Below are 18,176 nucleotides of genomic sequence, written 5' to 3'. Positions count from 1 at the left end.
ATCGGATATAGGTGAAATATTATATGTAGCAAAAACCACTCGCTAAATAAACATAGCAAAATGGCAAGAAATAAACAAATATTCAACTGAGCTGGAGCAGTCTGCTTCTGGAAGAGATGCTGCTGTTAGCGGTGGACCCTGTGCTGCTGTTCCTGCTTTCCCCGAGTTTTAGCTGTAGGATGTTATTTTTCATATATCCAAAGTATCAATGCATGTAACAGCTTTTTCGCCCCCCTGCTATGAACACTTCATGTGCTAGTTCTCGTTCCTTTTTTCTGCATCCAAATCTCTGATGTAATATTAAACATTATGATCTAGTAGTAGCTTTTAAGTCACATGTTTATCTTTCAGGTCAGACAAATGATAGTCGCCAAAATAACGTGTACATTTCTGTTTGTTATAGGAGATTTTCCACCATTATTCATTGGAAATGTAGTTTTGAAACATAACGACTGTTAAACGAGTTGTAGTTTATCTCTAGATTAGCTTTCGTGTTCTACAAGTTGTCTAGATATAACCGATTGTTGTAACAATCTCTAGATGAGATATGATGTAATCTTGTATGCCAAGTATTGGCCCATATATAAGTGAAGCCACGGCACCCATAGAGGTCAAGCTGTTCCAATCTATTTCGTGTTTTCTCATATGGTATCAGAGCCTAACCCTACCACCGCCGCCACCATGTCGAACGGTGCTTCTTCCTCCTCGACTCCGTCTGGACTCGGCCTGCAGTATGGCTCGGTGACGGAGAAGCTTGGGAGGGACAACTACCCTCTCTGGAAGGCGCAGGTCATGCCGCCACTACGGGCGCACCAGCTCGTCGGTTTCCTCGACGGCACAGCTGAGGTGCCGCCCAAAACCATCACGGTGGAGATGGAAAACAAGCAGGGGGAGAAGCTTCCCCAGGTCGTCCCCAACACGGTCTACACTGCGTGGGTCTCTCAGGACCAGCAGGTCCTGGGGTTCCTCCTCTCATCTCTCTCACGGGAGGTGCTCACGCAGGTCACGACGCTCACCACCGCCGCGGACGTCTGGGCTGCGCTGTCGACGATGCATTCGTCGCAGTCCCGGGCGCAGGTCATGCAGCTGCGGATGCAGCTCGCCACCACCACCAAGCGCGACCTCAGGGTTGCGGACTACTTCACCAAGATGAGGAGCCTGGGAGACGCCATGACTGCGGCAGGCTCCAAGATGGAGGACGATGAGCTCGCGTCATACATCCTTGCCGGTCTTGACTCCGAGTGGAACCCGCTCGTCACCGCCATGACGACCAAAACTGAAACGGTATCGCTCTCTGAATTATATGCTCATCTTCCTAATTTCGAGAACAGGCTCGACATCCAGAACGGTGGCAACGTCGCTACCATCAACCACAACAACGGCGGTGGTGTTCCTCCTGGCGGCGGCGGAGGCATGCCCTCCGTAAATCTGGCGTCCCGTGGAGGGCGCAATGGAGGCAATCGCGGAGGCCGTGGCGGTGGCTTCGGCCGTGGCCGCGGTGATGGAGGCCGCGGCGGAGGTGCTGGCGGTGGCAACTACAACAGCAATGCCAATCGCAGCCAGCAACCCTTCGACGCCAACGGAAATCCGCGCCCACAGTGTCAGCTTTGTGGCAAGTATGGCCACGTGGCGGCGAAGTGCTGGAAGCGCTTCAACAAGGATTACATGGGTGAAGAGAAGGTTGCCGCTGCCGTCACCCACTCCTACAACGTCGATCCATCATGGTACATCGACACCGGTGCCACCGACCACATCACGAGTGAGCTAGACAAGCTCACCTTCCGCGAGCGCTACAATGGGCATGATCAGGTCCACACTGCCAGTGGATCAGGTATGGATATTCACCATGTTGGTCAATCTACAATTCATACCCCTTGTGATAAACTTGTTCTTAAAGACATATTGCATGTTCCTAACGCCACCATAAGTCTTCTTTCTGCTTCTAAGTTAGCTTTTGATAACAATGCCTTTCTAGAAATTCATCCGTTTGACTTTCTTGTTAAGGAACGGGGCACGAGGAGAACCATTCTTCACGGTAGAGGTCGCCATGGTCTCTATCCTCTCCAGTCAAGTTCATCTTCGGCGTCCAAGCAAGCTTTTGGAGTCAATAAGCCGTCCACTTTGCAATGGCATAGGCGTTTAGGACATCCGTCTTCCACCACAGTTCAACAAGTTTTGAGTCACAATAAACTTCCTTGTGTTAAGGATTTGTCTACGCAATCGATTTGTGATGCGTGTCAAAAAGGGAAGAGTCATCAACTCCCTTACCCAAGTCAACTAGTGTGTCTAGTGCTCCTTTAGAGCTAGTGTTTTCAGATGTGTGGGGGCCAGCCATTGCTTCGGTTGGTAACCAAAAATACTATGTAAGCTTCGTTGATGACTATAGCAAGTTTACATGGATCTACCTCCTTAAAAATAAATCAGATGTGTTTGCACGTTTTCATAACTTTCAGAATTATGTTGAACGTCTCTTTGATCGCAAGATTCTTGCTATACAATCTGATTGGGGAGGAGAGTATCAAAAATTGAACTCCTTTTTCCAGCGCATCGACATTGAGCACCATGTATCTTTTCCTCATGCACATCAGCAAAATGGATCAGCTGAGCGCAAACATCGTCATATAGTCGAAGTTGGACTCACTCTTCTAGCACATGCACATATGCCTCTCAAATTCTGGGATGAGGCTTTCCTTGCGGCCACTTTTCTCATCAATAGACTCCCTAGCAAGGTCACCAACAATGTCTCTCCACTTGAGTTGTTATTCAAACGTCCACCAGAATACAATTTTCTTCGCACTTTTGGATGTGCTTGTTGGCCAAATTTACGCCCTTATAATTCTCGCAAACTTGAATTCCGCTCCAAGCGTTGTGCCTTCATTGGTTACAGCAATCTTCATAAAGGCTATAAGTGTCTAGATATTTCTAGTGGTCGAGTTTATATTTCTAGGGATGTCATCTTTGATGAGGATATTTTTCCTTTTTCGGAATTACACTCCAATGCTGGTGCTCGTCTTCGTGCCGAAGTCCTTCTCCTTCCACCCGAACTGGTTGCTTTTACTCGTTTTGATCGAGGGGGAGATTTGATAGATGATCAACTAGGTGCTAATCCTACTAATTCTACTGCAAGTGGTTTTTCTGGTACGCAGGACGGGGTGCACGGAAGAAATTCGTCCGGCACGGAATCTGATGCTGATTCCCCGATCAGATCCTCCTCGGGATCAGAGGGCGCGCGATCCAGAGCGGATCCTGCCGCGTCTGCTCCGTCAGCGGCTGCAGGAGGCAGTCCGACATCCCCTGCCCGCGCGACTGCCGCCAGCGATGTGGCGGGCGAAGAAACGTCGCACGCGGGGCCGGAATCGCCCTCGGTCTCCGCGTCGGGATCGTCTGCGGCCTCCCCCACTTCGTCTTCGGCCACATCCAGGGCCACTGGATCCTCTGCGCCAAATGCTGCCGAATCAGGAGATTCTCCTGCTGACACGTCCGATCAGCCTGCTGCTCCTCTCTCCAGATCTTCTGTGCCAACCCGTGTTGTGACCAGGCTGCAAAATAAAATTATCAAGCCTAACAAGCAATATGATGGTTATATTCGCTATGGTAATCTGTGTCTTACAGGAGAACCCGAGGATGTTCAGCAAGCTCTTAAGGATCCTAAATGGAGAGTTGCCATGCAAGAAGAGTATGATGCCTTGGAGAGAAATGAGACATGGCATCTTGTACCATTCAGAGAAGGAAGAAACATAATTGATTGTAAGTGGGTTTATAAAATTAAGAGGAAGTCTGATGGTACTATAGAAAGATATAAAGCCAGGCTAGTTGCTAAGGGCTTCAAACAGCGGTATGGTATTGACTATGAGGACACTTTTAGCCCAGTTGTGAAAATTGCTACTATTAGACTTGTTTTGTCTATTGTGTTATAAAAGCGACAAGCAAATAACGAAGAACGAAACAAGAACACACGCAGGGGACACAAGATTTAACGTGGAAAACCCCTTCCAACACAGAAGGGGAAAAAACCACGGGCGCCAGCCAGCAAAACTTCACTATATCGGGAGGTGTTTACAAACGCCGTGGGTTATCTTATAATCTGATAAACCCTAGCCGGCGGCTTACAAGATGTATATATACGCTTCGGCCCAAGCCTCCGGCGACGGGCCTCGCTCCGCTCGTCAGAAGTTAGCCTCCCTTTAGTATATGAATTTGGATCACAATACAACATATTGCAGTCTCACAAGGATGGACACTTCGACAACTTGATGTTCAGAATGCCTTTTTGCATGGTGTTCTGAACGAGGAGGTCTATATGAAACAGCCACCTGGTTTTGAGAAAGGTGATCAGCTTATTTGCAAATTGGATAAAGCATTGTATGGGTTGAAACAGGCACCCCGAGCTTGGTATGCTCGGCTGAGTACTAAGCTTCAGCAACTTGGGTTTTCTCCATCAAAGTCTGACACATCCTTGTTTTTCCTTGCTAAACCTGAAGTCACTATGTTTGTATTGGTGTATGTTGATGATATTATTGTGGCAAGCTCTACACAAGCAGCTGTTTCAGGTTTGCTTCGGCAGTTGAGAGGAGATTTTGCTCTCAAGAATCTTGGAGACTTGCACTATTTTTTGGGCATTGAAGTAAAGAAGGTGGCTGATGGTATCACTCTTTCGCAAGGGAGGTATGCGAGAGATTTGCTCAAACGTGCTGGGATGGAGAAATGCAAGGGCGTTGCATCACCTATGTCCTCGACTGAGAAGTTAACAAAATCTGAAGGAAAATTCTTAAGTCTGGATGATGTGACACGGTATAGGAGCCTAGTTGGTGGTCTTCAGTATTTGTGTATGACACGGCCTGACATTTCCTTTGCTGTCAATAAGGTATGTCAATACTTAAAAGCACCAACAGTTTTGCATTGGGCTGCAGTGAAGCGTATCTTGAGGTATATTCAGCACACCATAGATATTGGTATGAAGATTAGAAGATCTCCTTCCTCTCTTGTGAGTGCTTTCTCAGATGCTGATTGGGCTGGATGTCCAGATGATCGCCGATCTACATGAGGATTTGCTGTATATTTTGGTCCTAATTTAATTTCTTGGAGTGCTAGGAAACAAGCAACAATCTCTCGTTCTAGCACTGAGGCAGAATATAAATCTCTTGCTAATGCGACTGCTGAAATTATTTGGATCCAGTCGGTTCTTAGAGAGATTGGTGTGAAACAACCAAGAACAACATGTTTGTGGTGTGATAACTTGGGAGCCACTTATTTACCAGCAAACCCGGTGTTTCATGCAAGGACCAAACACATTGAGGTGGATTTCCATTTTGTTCGTGAGCGAGTGTCGAACATACAGCTGGAAGTCCGGTTCATTCCTTCTGGCGATCAAGTCGCAGATGGCTTCACAAAACCTCTTCCGGTGAAACAACTCGAAGCATTCAAACGGTATCTCAATTTAGAGAGTTGCGTTTAAGGGGGCGTGTTAAACGAGTTGTAGTTTATCTCTAGATTAGCTTTCGTGTTCTACAAGTTGTCTAGATATAACCGGTTGTTGTAACAATCTCTAGATGAGATATGATGTAATCTTGTATGCCAATTATTGGCCCATATATAAGTGAAGCCACGGCACCCATTGTCGTTGCCTAATCGACGGTACCTCGGAGGAGGGATCCTCACGAGGGGGAGAAGAAGTAGGGGCCATAGGGCGGAGTGCACACGGGACGGTGGTACGCGAGTTACCCAGCTTCGGAACACCTGCACGATGACAGGGCATACTGCTGCTTGTCTGGAATTATCTGGGCGCTTTCGCGTTGTTACAATGAGTTGTGGTTGTGCCTCTAGGGCTCCCGGGATCCGGCTTATAAAGACGCACGGATCTAGGGTTTACACGGAGAGTCCTAGCCGGATTACAGATAACCTAACTACGGTACAATATCTTGCCGTGCACGTCACGGATCCGCCTTCCATACACGTCTTCCTGGATCCGGGTTCCTCATGGGCCTCCAGGGATCCGGGTCACTCCTATGTCGGTGCGGATCCGGCCTGCTGATCCTGGGCTGGACTTCTTCCTTCATGATCAACAAGCAATCGGGCCGCCCGATGGGCCACATGCCTCATCACCGTCCGTGGGCCACCCGGGCTTGCCGGATCTAGGCACTGTCGATGGTACACCTATGAAGTATACCCACAACAGTAGCCCCCAGAGTTCTCCGAGTTTCGCCTGCAGTTTCCGCCTTGCGGGTTCATTATAATCTCCGGCAAACGGTGGTAACGCGGAGAAACTTGAAGAGCTCCAACTTTGCATTTTCTTCTTTTTTTCAACTTATAGCCGGAAAATGCTCCCACCCCGCGGGACTTCATCCATCGACGTTCAAAAGAACATCTCCGGGTTACTCCCTGCTCGAATGAGAGAACTTATCTTCACGCAATTACCCGGAATCTTAAAAGACTCAAACGGTTCCGCCAATTCTGGCGCCATTTTTGCGCGATTTGTGCGGTAACTTATCTCTAGCCATTTTTACTGCTAGGGTTTGGGACACGTGTCACACATCCAACGGCGCGACGCTTGCGTTCCGACCACGGGATGCGGAACACGAATCTCATTCCCTCAGCCTATAAATACCAGCCCGTCGACCCCTTTACCCCTCATTCACCCCCTTCTCTCCTCTCCGCCGAGCGCCGCCCGAGAGCTCCTCCTCCGCCGTGCCGGATCCTGCCGGAAAGTCACCGGAGCATCACCGGAGCGAACTCGCCACCGTGGTGTTCTTCGTGTTCATAACTCCGGCGAGCCACCGCAACTCCGACCACCGCACGCCATTACGGTAAACCTTCGAGCTCCACTTTCGCGCCGTAGTTGGTAGGGATGAACTTGGGGAAGATGATGTGGGATCCGACTAAAGAAAAGCTTCCGCCTAACTTTTTTCTTCAGATGTCTTCAACAACTCCGCCTCCGACCTCGGAACCAATTATGGCGACGCCAATTTCCTCCGCCCCTCCTCCCTTCGCCCCATTCAGGCTGGATCCTTCAAAGGATTCCGGCAAAGAACCTGAGGGGACCTCCACTCACCCGGAGAAAACCTCCGAGGCGGGCCAGTCGGAGCAGCAAGCGGAAGAGGCTGCCAAAAAATCCAAAGCTCGGAAGCGCGACTCTGAAGCTAAGGGAAAATGGTGGCCCTGTACCACCACCGAAACGGAACTGAAGAACCTCGAGGCGGAGGGTTTCCTGCAACCCGGAAGCTGGAGGTCAGTTCCACTAGAACCAACTCCGGCTCCTAAGGATGACGAGATGGTGCTGACGAAAGCATTAGTGGAGCGCGGATTCTCATTTCCGCCTTCAGACTTCTTCCGAGAAATTCTGAAGACATATGGGCTCCAACCCCACAATATATCTCCAAACAGTGTGCTCGCCATCAGCAACCATGTCGCTCTCTGCGAAGGCCACCTCCGGGTGACTCCAGAACTTCCTCTGTTCCAATATTTCTTTACTGTCAAGAAAGAGAAGATCCGCCAAACTTCCGAATTGCCAACTTGCGGATCCATCACTTTCCTCCTCCGCCCGGGTCGCGTCTACCCCCACACCGATCGCCATGAATCCGCGAGGTACTGGTCCGGAGGTTTCTTCTACCCGAAGGACGTCTCCGACCCGGCGAGCGACAAAAAACTTCCAACATTCAAGAACAGCCCCGCCAATGAAACTCCGGCATGGACACAGGTGCCCCCACCTCTCCGACTCGCCTCGCCTAAACCGCGCAAGAAGGCGGATCCGCAAGCTCACGGAGGAGGGGCTCACAGGGAAGGATTTAACCCTCTCCCGGTTTACCAAGCGGATCCAGCCGCTCCAACACGAGGACCGCCCGATGTTTGAATACACGAGGCGCGAAGATTCAATGCGCGCCACAAAAGATAATCTGTCCGCCGACGCTATTGATAAGAGGATCCGGCTCCTCCTCAAAATCCCACGTGAACTCCATGTTCACGTATGCAACAAAGACATCCACACGGAGGGATCCGGAACCGCGGTACGCCATCTGGACTTGGTTTATTGTTTTTCTTCAAACTTTGTCTAAGTGTTTATCTTTGCATTAGCTCGAAGCGCTTGGGGAGAATGAACTCGGAAATCTCCTCCGAGTCCCATCCACCGGTAACCCGGATCCGTAAGCCGCATCGGAGGCGGAAGCTCCCGAAGCCAGCCGTCCCGCGAAGAGGAAAAGGCCAGCCCCTTCCAGCCCCCCAGCGAAACGCCCCGCGAAACACTCAGCATCGCGGCTACTCGGAAAGCCGAGGCGGAAAAGAAGCGCCTCGCGCCGATTAATACCAAGCAACAAGGGGCAGCCTCGCCATCCAAGCACTTTTTCAAGCCTTCCGGTAAGCGTCTCCTTTCCGAGATCCAAGTTCCAGTTTTAACACTTGCTCTTATATTTGTATGCTTTTCCTGTAGTTCCGGAAGCCAACCTCCCAAGGCCCCAAGGGTCACCAAGAAGAAGGCCAAGCCATCTCCGGCTTCTGTCCCTATCACTCCTGAGGTGGAAGTTCCGCCCAAGGCTTCATCTGCCAGCAAGCCGGATCCGAAGGACGTCATTGACCTTGACGACATTCCCGAGGATCCCGTTTACCAGGGCGACTCCGCCAAGGGGACCTCCTCACCCATTCCTCCGCCTCGATCAGCCAAGCTCCGCTTCGCGGGGCCAACCGGAGAAGAACAGGAGCAAAAGGCCAAGCTACTTCAAGTTACCAACGCGACCCGCGTCAACCTCCAACCAACTCCGTCCCTCCAAAAGCTTACCCTTGCGAACGTCACGCGAAGGTTTCCGTCATGCTGAACACGGTATGGGGAAAACCGGAGGAGGAGGTGCGTGAACTCGCCGACCTGGAGGAGAACCTGAAAGATTTTTTCGCCAAGCACGGGGAAGTGCGGCAGGTAATACTAGCCCCCAAGCATTGGGTGATATAGTTCCGAATAACGTGTATTATCCGATGCTTTCCCAAAATGTACTTTAGACGGAAATTTAAAATTTTTATATCTCAAACTGAACTCCTCGCTAGCCCCCAAGATTTTAAATATCCGGCTAACTCCCTGCTGCTTCACAGACCACACGGAAATTGCATGAAGATTTGCGCATCCATGTGCTGGAGCAGATCACGGAGATCGAGGGGCTGCGCCGTAACGCGGAAAACAGCCAAAAGGCTATCCAGACTGCTTGAGACCCGCCTTAAAGGTACGAGATCCGGGTTTTTTACTTTTTGTGTTGTCATAGTTCATGATGCATAATATGTGCAACTTGTCTGCCTTCAGAAGAATCTGCTAAGCGCTCCTCGCTTGATGAGCTTTCCGCCAAGGTCAAGGTGCTTGAGGCGGAGAATGAGTCCCTCAGCAACTTCATGAAGGAATCCTCCAGCAAAGAAACTGAGGCGAGGAGGGAGCTCTCCGAGAAGCATACCCGCGAGAAGGCGGAGCTGATTGAAAAGCTAGAGAAAAGCCAAGGCCGCGTGATCTCCACCATTGCTAAGAATAAAGCTCTGGAAACGGAGGCGGAAGCCATTGACAAACTTATCTTCCGTAAGCATTCTTCCGCGTCGTTGCTCCGACCATCTTGCATGTTTTCTCTGACGGAACCGAACCTCTTTCTTCCACAAGCAAGTCTTGGCTTTGAGTGGACAAAAGATTCAAACCCGACGAGGACGGAAGCATACGAGGAAGCGCGGAACTCAATTGATGAGCTGTTTGGAGCCTCGTCGCGGAATTGCCACGGCTCCGTCGCTAAAGAAGGCCAAAACCTCAGCTCATCGATACGATGACCAATCTTATGCGACAGGTGCCGGAGTTCATCAAGGACCGGCAGAAATCTTCGGCGCGCGGAGCCGCCTCCTTGGTCCTCGGCCACCTGCAAGGCTTTCTTCCCCTCACTCAATCTGGCGCAAGTTGCACGCGGAGCCCCCGAGAGTTCCGACATGAGCGCCCTTCTCGCGGAAACTGAAGGCTATGAAGAGCTGTTTGTCAGGCGAGTGGATCACTCGTTCTGGTATAACAAGCACAACCTGCCCGAAGGTTTTTCCGATGCGGAGGAGGAAGCAAGCGAGCCAGAGTTTTATGGGGAAGGATCCGGGTCCAGCAACGAGCATTCCGGAGGAAACTCGGAAACGACTTGAAGCCGGATCTGGTGACAGTGACGACGGCTCCAGCTACCAGCAGTCTGAAGAGGAGGACTCCGAGTAGAGTTCCTGTTTGAAACAATGAAACAAGTTGCATCATTTTGGCCCCATCGAGGGTTTGTAATAAGACTAATTTCTTAAGTAGCTAGGAACGAAACGATTATACATGGGGCGGAAACACTTATCCTGCTATCCGTTTAATATTATGTGCATGTTTCGTTTTATGTCGGAAAGCAAGTGCTGATCTCGTTATTTTCCGGCTTACCCGCTTGACCTTCCACGAGCCGGAAAACCTAGCCGGAGATGCTCGCCGCCGGCGACGAAGCCCAATGGCAATCCGTCCATAACCGCGGAAACAAGCCCCCGAGCATAGGTGCCGGAAATCGCTACTAGGAATCCACGAGTTCGCAACGGATAACAACTTAATCGAGAAAACTTAAGCTTACGTCCTAAAGGACGATTTTAGAAATCACAACTTTTATACACGCCTAGGCGGAAAACATCCAGCTCTGCGGTTTTAGTCGGAAAAAACATACACGATCTAAAATGAACAAGTAAAGGAGGTAAAAGACTCAAAGAGTGAACCATAAGCTTTATTTCATCGATCATGTATAACTATTACAGAGTTTGTAACTCGGAAAAATATGCTAAGTGTAGAAAGGACGTAGCTGTGCTATATTCCAAGGGCGATCTGTTTCATCGTAGATGTCATCCGGATCCTCACGCTTGCGTTTCCGGCGCCGCTAGCAGTGTCTATCCCTCAGCTCGCGGAAATCGACAAGGTAGTACGATCCGTTATGAAGCACTTTGCTAACGACAAAGGGTCCTTCCCATGGAGATTGCAGCTTATGGTCTTTCACCTGTCGAAGGCGGAGGACCAGGTCTCCGGCCATGAAGGAGCGTTTCCGAACTCGACGACTGTGATAGCGTCGGAGCTTCTGCCGGTAGATGGCGGAGCGCCGGTCAGCTAGGTTCCGAGCTTCTTCGATCAGGTCCACGGATAGCTGTCCGGCCTCGTCGACTGTTTCTTCATTATAGGCGGAAACTCGCGGTGAATCGTGGATGATGTCGGAGGGAATCACGGCTTCGGATCCGTATACCAGGAAGAAAGGGGTAAATCCTGTTGACCTGTTAGGGGTAGTTCGCAAACTCCACAAGACAGCGTCTAGTTCGTCGGCCCAAGCTCCAGCTGCTCGTCGCAGCGGTTCTTCAAGGCGTGGCTTGATTCCTGATAATATTAGGCCGTTAGCTCTTTCAACTTGACCATTGGATTGTGGGTGAGCCACAGATGCAAGGTCCAATCGAATCCCCATTGTCTCACAATAATCCTTCAATTCTCCCCGAGCGAAGTTTGTGCCATTGTCCGTGATTATGCCGTGTGGGATGCCGAATCTCATTACGAGGCGGATGACAAATTTTAGTGCCGTAGCACCGTCGGCTTTTCTCACTGGCTTGGCCTCGATCCACTTGCTGAACTTGTCAACAGCGACCAGGAGGTATTCACAACCACCAGGAGATGATCGTTTTAACTTACCAACCATATCGAGCCCCCAGACCGCAAATGGCCAGGTGATAGGTATGGTCTTCAGCTCTTGGGCTGGAGCGTTTGGTTGAGTAGCGTAGTACTGACAACCTCGGCAGGTCTTGACTATCTTATCAGCATCTTCTTTAGCCGTGAGCCAATAAAAGCCTAGCCGAAAAGCTTTTGCAACGAGTGACCCGGGAGCGGCATGGTGCCCGCAGTCCCTCGCGTGGATCTCTCCGAGGATTTCAATGCCATCTTGATTGGAGACGCATTTGAGAAACACCCTCGTTGCGCTTCGTTTGTAGAGCCGACCATCGACGATTGTGTAGGATCGTGCTCGTCCGATGATCCGGCGCGCGAGGACCTCGTCCTCCGGCAACTTCTGATCGATGAGGTAGTCCAGGAAAGGCTGTGTCCAAGCCGGAATGGTAGCCAATACCTCTTTGGCCGGAGACACTGCCACCTCTGGATTTTCCGGGTTAGCGCCCTTCACCGAGGGTATCCGGAGATGCTCTAGGTAAATTCCAGGCGGAATTGGCTTTCTGCCGGATCCGAGCTTGGATAGCATGTCTGCCGCTGTATTGTCGTCTCTTCTGACGTACTTGACTTCGTATCCGAGGAAGCTCTTGGCGATCTCGTCAACTTCGTCTCTGTAGGCCGCCATGACGGAATTTCTGGCGTTCCAGGTTCCGGCTACTTGCTGTGCCACCAGGTCGGAATCTCCGCAACAAATGATGTGCTTGATCCCTATTTCCTTAGCGATGCGCAGTCCGTGTAGTAGAGCCTCGTATTCCGCCATGTTATTTGTAGCTTCGAAGTGGATCCGCGAACATACCGCAGTTCTTCTCCGGTAGGGGATTTCAGGGTGACTCCGGCTCCTGAGCCTTGATGCTGCTTGGATCCGTCGAAGTGCATGACCCATGTTTCTGGTTCCGGCTCCAGACTTGCATCCGGAGCTTCTGTCCAATCTGCAACGAAATCTGCCAGGACTTGGGATTTTACCGCAGTCCTTGGCTTGTAGGCGATGTCGAAGGCGGATAATTCAATGCCCCATTTAGCTGTCCGTCCTGTTGCGTCAACGTTGTTGAGAATTGTTGACAAAGGAGCTTTGCTCACAACTGTTACTGGGTGCTCTTGGAAGTAGTGTCTCAGCTTCCGGCTGCCTAGGAAAACTCCATAAGCTAGCTTCTGAAAGTGAGGGTATCTTTGCTTTGACTCCGTCAATACCTCGCTTATGTAGTAGACAGGTCTTTGGACGTCATATTCATGACCTTCTTCCTTTCGCTCCACCACGATGACGAGGCCGATGACTTTGTTGGTAGCCGCCGGATAAAGGAGCATTGGCTCGACTCGCTGGGGCTGCCAGGATAGGTGGGGAGGTAAGTATTTCCTTCAACCCTCGAAGAGCTGCGTCAGCTGCGTCGTCCCGCACAAATTTGTCTCGTTTTCTTCAGCAACTTGTACGGAGGTAGCGCCTTCTCGCCAAGACGGCTAACAAACCTACTGATTGCTGCGACACAACCAGTTAGTCGTTGCACATCTTTGAGACAAGTTGGCCGTTTGATACACAGGATTGCCTTGATCTTTTCCGGGTTAACCTCAATGCCTCTGTGAGAGACTATGAAGCCGAGGAGTTTTCCGGCTGGCACGCCAAAGACGCACTTCAGCGGATTCAACATCATCTTGTACCGGCGGAGATTCTCAAAGGTTTCTGTGAGGTCGCTGATCAAGTCGGATCCTTTCCGGGTCATGACCGCGATGTCGTCGACGTAGGCATGCACGTTCCGGCCAATTTGGTCCTTCAGGCATCGCTGCATCGTACGTTGGTAGGTGGCACCTGCGTTTTTCAAACCAAAAGGCATAGTAACATAGCAGTAAGTGCCAAACGGGGTGATGAATGAAGTCGCCTTTTGGTCGGATTCCTTCATCCGGATCTGATGGTACCCGGAATACGCATCAAGAAAACACAGAAGTTCCGCCCCGCCGTCGAATCAATGACTTGGTCAATGCGCGGCAGGGGGAACGGATCCTTCGGGCAATGTTTGTTCAAGCCGGAGTAATCGATGCACATTCTTAGTATTTCAGTGTTCTTTTTGGGTACAAGGACGGGATTCGCGACCCAATCGGTGTGGATGACTTCTATTACAAAACCTGCTTCTAGTAACTTTGCTAATTCCATTCCTATGGCGCGGCGCTTCTTGTCTCCAAAGCGTCGCATAGCTTGCTTCACCGGTTTATCCCCCGGATTTATGTTGAGGTAGTGCTCGGCGAGTTCCCTAGGTACTCCGGACATGTCAGAAGGTTGCCATGCGAAGATATCCGTGTTAGCGCGGAGGAACTCGACGAGCGCGCTTTCCTATTTGGGGTCCATGTTGGCTCCGATCGAGACTTGCTTGCTAGGGTCATCTTCCTTGAAGCCGACTTTCTTGGTCTCAATCGCGGCCCCGAAGGAGTTTTTCTGTTCGGAGATCCGCTTCTTGGTGGTTTGCATCTCGGCCGGATCCACCGCGGCCCCGTAGCCTTTCAGCTCTTCTCCGGATATGACGGACTCGCGAAGGCGGCTTCGCCCAACTCGCACTCATGAGCCTTCTTGTAGTCTCCGGTTATGGTGATCATACCATTAGGACCCGGCATCTTGAGCTTGTTGTAAATATAGCATGCTCTTGCGTGGAACTTGTGGTAGGTGGGCCTGCCGAAGATGACGTGGTAGGAGCTCTTGAAGGGCACAACTTCAAACGTGATCTTTTCTTCGCGGAAATTATGAACGTCGCCGAAAGCCACGGGAAGTGTGATGCTGCCGAGGGAGTTCGCCTTCTTACCCGGAACCACGCCGTGAAACTCGGTGGTGCTGTGTTTGAGCTGTTCCTTGGTGAGGTTCATCCGCTCCAGAGTCTCCAGGTACATGATGTTCAAGCTGGCTCCGCCATCCATGAGGCACTTGGAGAAGTCATACCCGTCTATGCGGGGACTCACAACCAAAGCGTAGTATTCTTTTGGCACAATGGCGGGATGATCTTCCCTGTCAAATGTGCACGGAACTTCCGACCACCTGACATACTGCGGCACAGCCGGAACCGTGGCGTTCGGGATCCGGGTAGCTGATTTTGTAGCGCGGACTCGTGGGGGTTCCGAGGAAGGTGTGGTAAGCCCCCACGCTCTTTTTCTCGAAGGGGTTGGATTTACCTCGCGGATCCGGCTTTGGGATCCGGCGAGTTATCATCCTCGTCCATCGCCTCGGAACTGTCCTCCTCCTTGTCCTTGTTCTTGCCCTTGCCTCCTTTGCCGCGTGGGCGGTGCTTCCGGGCTCGCTTGTATCCTGCCTCCGGGTCGTTCTTGAGGTCGTTGACCCACTTGCAGTTGCGGTTGGTGTGAGTGGACTTCCCTGTTGCCGGATCCAAGTGGGCCAGGCAGGGCATGTCTCTGTACTCCTCGTATGTTTGCGGAGCGCGGGATCCGCCAGCAGTGACCTCGGAGGTATGCTGCTGACCCCTGCCGGCTCCGCCTCCACGGCCGCGTCCTCTTCCGCCTCCTGAGCCTCCGCGTTGGAAAGCCATGGCGACCATGTCGGATCCGCCGCTCTTCTGGTCATCAGGGTTTTTGCGTTTGTGGCCGCTGTTGCTACCGTTATCACGGTTCTTCTTTTGTTGGTGCAGGGGGATTGCTGTAGCTGCGAGATCACCGCCTGCGTCGTCATCGGCGGCAGTGTGATCACTGGCAATGGAGATCATTTCGTCCAAAGTCAGATTGTTGGCGTTAGCTAAACATGTGAGCTTATGCCTCAGCAATCCTCCTCTCTGCAGTCCACCAATGAAGGCGTACATGGCAGTGGTGTGGTCGACGTTCTCGCACTCGTTCCTGCATGCCAACCATCGTGTGAGGAAGTTTCTTGAGGTTTCTCCCTTCTTCTGGATACAAGCTTGTAAGTCGCTTGCTGTGGCAGGTCTTTTGTAGGTGCCTCTGAAGTGTTTCTCAAAAGCGGTCTTCAGGTCGAACCAGCAAAAGATGGAGTTTTTCTCGAGGTCGCTGAGCCAGATCCGGGCTGGTCCTACAAGGTACAGCTGGAGCATGCGGCAGGCGATATTAGGGGTTCCTCCGGCGAAGGTTACTGCATTGTAGTAATCCTCAATCCAGGTATCCGGCCTTTCGGTGCCATCATAATGCTTCAGGTTTCCGGGTAGCTTGAGGGAGCTCCTTGGCTTTGGTTCCTCTCGAATCATCCTGCCAAAGCATTTTGGTCCGATGTAGTCGGTTCCGTATTCGTTGAGGCGTTCCCGCGCGTCGCGCGAGCCGTGACGGGGGACCGTGAGCGAGAGCGAGATCTCCGGCCACCGCCTCCGCCTCCACCTCCGCCGCCACCGCTAGGTGGTGGTGAGGGAGACCTGCGAGGGGGCCGATCCGACCTTCTGCTTCCGCCTGCAGACTCTCCCCGGCCCTCCCGGTGCTGGCTCCGGCTCCTGTGGCTGCCTTCGCCATGACGCTGGCTGCCCCGGGTCGTTCCGGCTCCTGTGGGGTTCCGGGTCGCGCTCCTCATTCCGGCTCCTCCTAGGCTCGGGCTCACGATCATTGTTCCGATTCCGGCGAGGCTCCGGCGTGCGCTCCTCGTTCCGGTTTCCGGAAGGCATCACGATGTCGCGGATAATAATTCCACCATGCCCTTGAGGCCTGGTGTTTCCAGCTGGACTGCGACGACGAGGAGGACGCGGGTAACCATTAGGCGGAGGAGAGGCGTTGCGGTACTTGTCTCGTCCGGAGTACATTGCATCCTTTCCCTTTCTCGGATCTGACGGAGGCGTCTTTGATGGTACGGGGATCGGATTTGGGTGTTCCCTGGCTCTCCTTCTGCGTTCCGAGGATCCGGTTCGCGACTCGTCATCTCGATGGCGATCGTTGCGGGCGTCCTTCTGCGCAGTGGAGACGCAATGCTCCGGGTTGGATTCCAACTTGCGCGAAGTATCCGCCTTGCTCTGCTGTTTAACCGCTGAAGCGACGAGCGTGCGCAAGTAGTTGATGTCAACCTCCTCGTCACTTTTCTTCAGAATTTCTGCAGCTCTTGCCAGATTGTCCTTCGGGGTAGCGAGCGGCTGCTGTTCAGCAGGGGTTGCGAAGTTGATCCTGCGGGGAGGGATTGCTTCTCTGACGATTCTATCAGCCTCCGCCTGTGCATAGGTCATTTTCACCTCCCACTCGCTCTCATACTCTTGACTTGCTCGAGCGTTGCGGTGACTTCGCGATCCCGTCTCTCAAAGCGATCCATGATCGGTGCAGCTTCTTCCCTCTCATCCAATATAGCAGCTGCGGTGTTGGCAAACTTTTTGGCCGTGGCCAGCATTTCCTTTCGGTGGCCTCTAGGGCCTCCGGATCTGCGGCATCGCCGGGAGTTATTGGCTTGTTGAGGACGTCCGACTTTGCGACCAAATCCATGCGTGCTTGTGCAACTATCTCTTCGAGCGACAGGAGGCTCTCCGAGGAAGGATCCCTACGGGGCCGTTCCCGCGACATCGGAGATCCATGGTGAGATGGCTGGGGGTCGGATTGAGTGTCTGCCGCTTCTGATCCGTCTTCTCCGAGCGCTGCTACCGTTGCAAGTACCTGCTTTGGCTGGGCGGAGTCGACTTCAGGCTGATCGCTGAAACCATACTCCCCTAGCTTGCGGACGAAGTCATCAGATTCCGTGGACGGGGAGTCTCCGGAAATTGGGCTTAGATTTCCCAAGATTGATTCTTCAGCCGGAGTCTCGCTTTCTCCGACAGCCTCCTGCTGATCCGGAGCAGCGTTGTTTTCCGGGGCCTCAACCTGCGCGGGACCAGCTCCGACTTCATGAGGGGCGGTTCCGGCGGTATGGGCCAAGAAGTGTACGAAGTGACACCTTTGCTTCTCTAACACCTGGGAGACCCAGGCGGACCTGCATTGGTCTTCCACCGTTACTTCCTGCTCAGGGGCGGATTGGGTGGGTTTTGATTTTTCCAGATCTAAGGCGGAATCTTCGCTAGGAAGTTCCGAGCGTCTCGGATCGGATCTTCGCGACCGCGTCCCGCTCGCCGGCGGTCGCGTCGCCGCTACTTACCGGTGGGTTTCCGTCGGAATCGACGGTTTCCCCGATGAAGATGTGTATGCCGCCAACCGGGACGATGGAGAGCTTGACGGGGTCGGTTTTAGCCGGAATCCAACACTCATCCGGAGGGACGATCGGCAGATTTCCGGCGTAAAGGACACGCCCCACAGCCGATGGTGTCGTCGTAGCTTCCCATGGCGGAACCCTCCCGGTTCCGGCCTCCGGACGCCGCAGCCCCACGGTGGGCGCCAACCGTCGTTGCCTAATCGACGGTACCTCGGAGGAGGGATCCTCACGAGGGGGAGAAGAAGTAGGGGCCATAGGGCGGAGTGCACACGGGACGGTGGTACGCGAGTTACCCAGCTTCGGAACACCCGCACGATGACAGGGGCCTACCGCTGCTTGTCTGGAATTATCTGGGCGCTTTCGCGTTGTTACAATGAGTTGTGGTTGTGCCTCTAGGGCTCC

General features: G+C 52.3%; 1 non-coding gene across 1 annotated transcript; it reads left to right on the top strand.

Annotated features, from left to right (window-relative positions):
• Window positions 1-1,188: 1,188 nt before the first annotated feature.
• LOC124685513 lies at window positions 1,189-1,327 on the top strand. The gene has a single exon (XR_006997500.1). It is a non-coding gene; the product is annotated as a small nucleolar RNA Z247 (small nucleolar RNA).
• The last annotated feature ends 16,849 nt before the right edge of the window (window positions 1,328-18,176 follow it).

The sequence above is a fragment of the Lolium rigidum genome, chromosome 1 (genome assembly GCF_022539505.1).
Source record: "Lolium rigidum isolate FL_2022 chromosome 1, APGP_CSIRO_Lrig_0.1, whole genome shotgun sequence".
In the NCBI taxonomy this organism is placed as follows: domain Eukaryota; kingdom Viridiplantae; phylum Streptophyta; class Magnoliopsida; order Poales; family Poaceae; genus Lolium; species Lolium rigidum.
The sequence above is the reverse complement of the archived record's forward strand: the minus strand, read 5'-3'. Positions and strand labels throughout refer to the sequence as shown.